Genomic DNA, 6,767 nt, shown 5'->3' on the forward strand with positions numbered 1-6,767 from the left:
GCGTTAATAAAACCAACCATATTTCTATGGTTTTCAAGCACAGCCGACAGCAGTGTAAGTCATTTTAGTTATGATGGTGAGCATAGTTTCACCCATGCATACGTAAACTAATGCACGCCTCATGCATTTTGTATGGATCCATTCCATTTATTCTGCAGCCTAATGTGTCTTTCCTGCCTACTGTGGGTTTGTCCCTTTCTCTTATGATTGTGTTCTCCTACAGGGTTACCTCTCTCTGTACAAGGTTTCATAAAGTCTAATATAATGAAATTATATCAGCTTTAGAGTCTAACTGATATTTAAATCACTTGCAGAAACCAGTCTCATCGATCCACACTATTGTGATTCTAACCCTTTCTATGTGTTATTTCTGTCTTGCAGTAACGTGTCTTTGGGGAAAGACAACACAGATCTCAAGAGCTCTTGTCAAACTCTAGATCCATTTTGGAAGAAAATACTCGATCATTTTCTCTGGTATATGCTAGATTTGCAGACATTAACATTTTCTGATAATTGTACGCCAGGCATGGATTTAATCTGTATGAAAGATGAGCACATTTTACTTTACTTTAACTCTACATACTCTACTTAGTACTACTAAGTGGTTGAGACAATATTTTGCCCATAAATCCCACATATCTCGATTGCAAGACGATATCCCAAGACGTGATATTTCTTTCAACGAAGGTTTCCTCAAGGTTCCATCGAGATTATTAGTGATTTTATACGCAATTCGGGTACTTACATTTTTAATGAGCTATAGAGATTGCTCTTTTGGAAAAGAGCTCTATAAATGCGGTTCATTAATTTGTTTTTATTGCTTCCCTTTATCATCGCCGTTTTAACATACACACCGCCTCACCCAGACACACATGATGAAGATACTCTTAGTTCCACGTTCATGCGGTCGCAGTCTGGGTCGCGGCGGCGGTGAGCTTACAGGAGGAAGGAGAAGAGGAAGAGGTAGAGAAAAATCATTTGAAAAAATAATATAATAAATCCGGCATGCGGCATAAAGGAAAAAAGCTTTGAAGGACGCGGTTGTGGTGGAGAAGTTGTTGACATTCAACTGTTGAAAACTCGGGTCTTTTTTCCGACGTGGAAAAAAAAAGAGAGAAATGATTTAAGTGACAAAGGTCCAGGAGCCGACCGTCCATTGTCCAGCGAGCGACTCCACAGAAGAGGGACTAATTGCGCGAAGGAGGAAAAGTGGCCACAATTATTTCCCCATAATGGCACAGATGCATCCATTAAAAAAAAAGAAAAGACAGTAACTTCAGATGAAGTTTACTTGAATATGCCTGAGTGGAGTGTCTTTGAATGTGCAAGTGTTTGTTTTTCTCTGCTTCTGCAAAATGTCTTCCAATGCGTCGCCTATGGGCGCGCTTGCACTTATATAATGCCCCTCGCTGAATGTATATTCGGAAGCCTTAAGTAGTTCTTACAGAGTACAACAGTAGGAAAGTTCTCCTGGGTCCTGCATGCTGCGTGCCGTTCACCCCTACGTGACTCATTCCAAACAGCAGTACTCAGAGTTACGCTACACGATGACTATACCTTTAGCGTCTGGATGTCTCAGGACGTTCTGCAAGAGGATAACTCTTAACCATTTACGACGAAGCAGAAATGGTTGGCCGCTATGAATTTGCCGACTAGGTGGATTGAAAGATCAGATCCGTTTCATTGTCCATACGTGAAGAACGTGTCAAGACCCTTGATCCGACTTTCTTTCTCACGATGGAAATCGCTCCGATTTTGCACGGCAACGTTTGACCCAGAACCCCTCGCTCCGACGCCGGAGGGTCTAAAGGTTAGGGGGGTTTACCAGCAACGGGGACAGCGTCCCCCACTCGTTCTTCAGCCTACTTGGGGCCTTGAGAAGCGAGAGACACCGACACTGACCCACATCCGGGGGCCGCCGGAACGCCCCCGCTAAAGCTGTAACGCAACGGAAAGTTTCTGCGTTTGGGTAAGTCTGTAGGTGTTGTGCAAGATGGCGCCTGTAGCAGAGCGATGACTCACGGAGCCAGGTATGACTCAGGGAGGTTCGACGACGGAGGCAGGGGGATGTTCTGCGGAACCGGTTCTTAATATACATCCACGTACCGGACACGCGCACGCGCACGCACGCACACGTGCTGTGTTTCAGGGCTGCTCCCTTCCTCCACTCTCTGATTGCAGATCAGGTAAGACTGCAGACATAGAGGGTTTGAACCCACAGCCTTTTGGCCAGGACTCAAAGACCCGCAACATATTCTCACCAAAGGAAGGTTACCCCTGACGATTGATTGAGAGTCTACAAAGGTCAGCGAGAATCAGTCAATCAGTTGATTTTGGACTCGGGCAGACATGAATTCAGAGGACGGTTTTCCAATTGCTGCTGCAAGACTTGTTGCTTATCTGACCGAGGCTTGATGTGAACGACGGTTGCCGGGGGAGACGCTAGGGAGGAGCTTCTCAAAGAGGCACTCATGCCGCAGCGAGAGAGAGGCGTCCAGCTAAGGAGGCTAGCTAACAGGGTTATGAAGCTAACGGTGCATCAGGAAACCTGGCTCGAGCCCCCAGGCTTAAATCATAAGCTGGATATTTAGTATGATGATGTGCTGAGTTGAGATTAAACAGCCAACATAATTATGCCGTGTTTAACATGTGACCAAAGAGGGAGTGATCCGACTGGCTGTAGATAAAAAGCCACGGTGACATTATTGCAACGCAGGGGCGGTTCTAGGGGGGGCAGGGGGGCCAGTGCCCCTGTAAAACTGAGCTTGTGCCCCCCAGTGGCTCCCCCTCCAAACGTTTCTTTTTTCTTTTCACCTCCGTCCGGACCGGGGGTCGATAGCTTGCGATGGTGCGGCACTGACGCACAAGGTGGAACTTGAGATTTATAATATATCATACTGACTTTGTTGCTGTTGTGGATGTATGATACTGAGTGGTTTGATGTCAGTGAAGGAAATCCAAAATGTTGTAGTATTGAGAATTGCTTTAACCAGTGAAACATTTCAAATGTATAATATTGCTGTAACTGAAGTAAACACTTAATACTATGCTACTGAAATAAATGCTGTAAAGGGGAGTGCTAAACTAAATATTTTGAATCCCGGGTTCAATGTGCCCCTCCAACAAAACAACTGGCCAGAGTGTGGCCCCCCCATGAAAAGTGGGCTAGAACTGCCCCTATTGCAAGGGTTACCTAACGTAAAACCATTAGCATTTAAAATAGCCTGGCCCTAGCATCTTATGTTTTCATTACAAGGCAATGCATTCTGGGTATTAAAAAAAAGTGTGATGTACTGATGTTCTGATTACTTGTTATGGTAAGCGATTTCTATTGTTCCCCAGAACCCAATTATAGAACAAAGCCGTGCTTATTGAAAGGCGGTTCAGCTCAGGAAAATGTATGGCCAAAAGGAAACACAATGTTAGCTGTGTGCTGCACTTTCCATTGTTGGAACCCACCTCAGAATACACATGCAAACACACACACACACACACACACACACACACACACACACACACACACACACACACACACACACACACACACACACACACACACACACACACACACACACACACACACACACACACACACACACACACACATACTTTGAATAGCATTGTGGGTTTGATTTGTGTGTTTGCACTTTTTTGAAATACCTTTGGGAAAATCTGCTTCTGGGTCACAGCAGGGAGGAAGGCAGGGAGGAATAAGGTTCTGCATTTGACTTGCAGATCCATTGTTTACATACACTGTGCGTCCAGGCCTACCTACAGACCCAGTGGATCCTGTTAATAACGCTTCTCCATGTGAAGTTCATAATCTTACGGTAATAAATGCGAAATTGTTCCATTTGTAATTTTGAATAAGTAAATAAAAAATAAATAAAAAGAATATATAAGAAGAATTTCAGAATAAAAAAAATCCTCCAGTAAATCGAAAAAAATAAAACAAATGTTTTTTCAGCAACCAAGCGTATGTCCTCCAATACACCCAAGATCTAGATTGAAGTGAGTAAGAATTACTTTATGAGATGGTACAACCGTGGGTATGACCGCGTGGCCTAATGGATAAGGCGTCTGACTTCGAATCAGAAGATTGAGGGTTCGAGTCCCTTCGTGGTCGCATTTTTTTTTTTTTTTTTTTTTTCCGTGCGATCAACATAGGATCTCTCTCTCTCTCTCTCTACAGACCGTGTCTACAGAGAAACTTGGCACTCTCTATTGAGCCCCATTTTATCAAACTTGGTTGCAGTTCCATTATAATTCCACTAGGGGTGATCACCTGAGTGCCGATTGAATGGGGGTCTATGGGGCTAGAGGGCTAAATGTATCTCTTTCACCTGCTTGACGTTGAACAGAGTTTCTGTACTGGGGGGGTCACAGAGCCTGGGCAGGAAACCAGAAGAGGCGCAGGGGCGTAGTCAGACCTGGCTTCCTGTTTCGCCCCAGAGCGACGCCACCACAGAAAACTAATTTTCACGAGTGGACGAGGCCTTCAGAAGGAGGTTTTATTGAGTGTTCTTCTACAGCGGCCGGTCTACTTGATTTGAAACCTTTACAGGCTCTTTCTTTTTACAGTTTACATCGCTGGCCGTGTTTGCGTCGGCCAATCACTTGTGACAGATCCCCGCCTCCACCCATGGGATTGGTCGTAACAAATCCGAGGTGAAAGACAGGGACACGCCCCCATCATCCAGCGCTAGACTGACGTCAGACCTCAGACATTAATCTCCAATCGGATTGGTGAGAGTCAGGTTTTTTTCCTCTCAGCCAAAAGGTTGTGCGTTCGAAACCCCAAACGACCCCAGTTCTACCCGTGGTCATCACCGAGCGAGGCGCCCCCCCCCCCCTGCTCGTTAATTACACCTGAAGTGTAATTAACAGCAGAGGCCGCCCACGCCGGTTTCTACTGACGTTCCCCGCGTGGCGAACACACAAACACACGGGCGTACGCGGTGTCAACGGCGTGTCCTGGCCGCGGGCCGATCCACTTTGTATATTCAGGTCAGTGGCTTCATCAAACGTAATGGGAGAGCGGTGAATTATGAATGAAGAGCCACTCAGAGCAGCAGGCAGAGAGAGGAGACGGCCCCCAAAGAAAGAGAAAGGATGGAGGATTATCTGTCCACACTTCCCTCTAACTGAGGTGGATCAACGGGATCACCAGAGGGGGAGGGGGGCGTACGTGTCGGATTAAAAACACAAATGACGAGAAAAATGTGCACGCTAAAATCAAGAATCAAATCCATTGGATTGGGTTGTAACAACGGCAAAACACCTCAAAAAATGATGGTATACTATAGACATCACATAATAGAAGGGGGGCTTTGAAGATCCATATTGAAACGATGGATGGATGACTGTTGTCGGATGATTGGACAGCAACTGTAGATTTTTAACATTTTGTAGGTTTGGCTCCTGGCTCCTAACTAGGTGAAAGCTGCCTGTGATTTGTGTGATCAAGGCATCATTTTTCTCTAGTTGTGTTTGACCGAGCACAATTGAACCAGGTTCAGTTGGAGGCGACAGCACACAACACTGACATGGCGTGTGCGTTCACAGAGCCCGGTAAAATACTTATTACACGAGGAGACGCCGAGTTCTGCTGCTGTAGCTTTAATGAAAACAAGCGAGCGCCTCGGCCGAGAGCTGTGATGGAATATGACAGAGTGGTTTCATAAACACGCCGGTTATCAGCAGTGCATTTCACTGGCGGAAGGAATATGACCAATTTGTATGCGGGTCCAGCAAACAATGGTTTAGAAGAAGTGTATTGGGAGGTGTAGCGGGAGGACCAATGGAACTCAGGGTTTACACACTAAAACCCACAAGTCTTGTGCGTTTGGGCCAACCGTCTAGACGGATCCGGCATTTTGGCACTTTTCTGAAGCCAGGTCCCAGAGTAGATAACTTAATATCGGACCTATGCGGTTTTGGGTTAGGATTCGTGTGGACACCTGAAATGCTAACTAATAAACACTTTTGTGAGGAAAATTGTAAAAAATAAATGAAATATAATAATAATTCATCGCAACCCTAACGTCACCAGCTGGGCGACGTTAGGGTTGTGTTGAATTTTTTTTTTTTTTGTGATTTGTATTATTTTTGTAGCTTTAAACACAGGCTCTTGGTAAATTGAATTACCACCTTTACAAAGTATTTCTGCTCAATCTAAAAGGTTGAACAACTGCCATCTCCTCCTCGACTGAATGTTTGTATACAGCGCGCAGGCTGGACGCTTGCAGGCTTGATGCGCTCCGTTTTTTTTTGTGGCGAACCAGCGCCTTGAATATGTATCACAGCGTTTCTACCGCTCGATGCGTTTCCAAATGAGTCCGTCTTTACAGATATATTCCTGAAACCATCAACGGAAAGCAGAGGGGTAAAGATCGTTTTGGCCCATTGTGACGGGGCCTAAGGCTATGCGGCTTTATGACGGCCATCCTGAGGATTGCTATTAAGCCTCTCCTTTGACTGCTCAGAATTAAAAGTCTCTTTGAGTTGAAGCCATTTAGTGAAGTATTCACTGATGTGGATTGAGCCCTTTGAGCCAGTACCTGTGATTAAGGGCTATACAAATTGAATTGAATTAATTGGACGTATACTTTTGATTGATGGTTTGGTTTTGATTGTTGGATATAATCGCTTGAATGTTAAACGCTCCTATACATTGGCTATCTTCTCCAAACGCACAACCCCCACCTTTTCTCCTCCCTTCTGACATCACTTCCTGTGCGTGGATTATATGAGTATATAATATAAGT

General features: G+C 45.1%; 1 non-coding gene across 1 annotated transcript; it reads left to right on the top strand.

The window, feature by feature from the left end:
* The first annotated feature begins 4,053 nt into the window (after window positions 1–4,053).
* On the top strand, window positions 4,054–4,126 carry trnar-ucg (transfer RNA arginine (anticodon UCG)). The gene has a single exon. It is a non-coding gene; the product is annotated as a tRNA-Arg (tRNA).
* Window positions 4,127–6,767: the final 2,641 nt, after the last annotated feature.

The sequence above is a fragment of the Gadus morhua genome, chromosome 1 (genome assembly GCF_902167405.1).
Source record: "Gadus morhua chromosome 1, gadMor3.0, whole genome shotgun sequence".
Taxonomy (NCBI): domain Eukaryota; kingdom Metazoa; phylum Chordata; class Actinopteri; order Gadiformes; family Gadidae; genus Gadus; species Gadus morhua.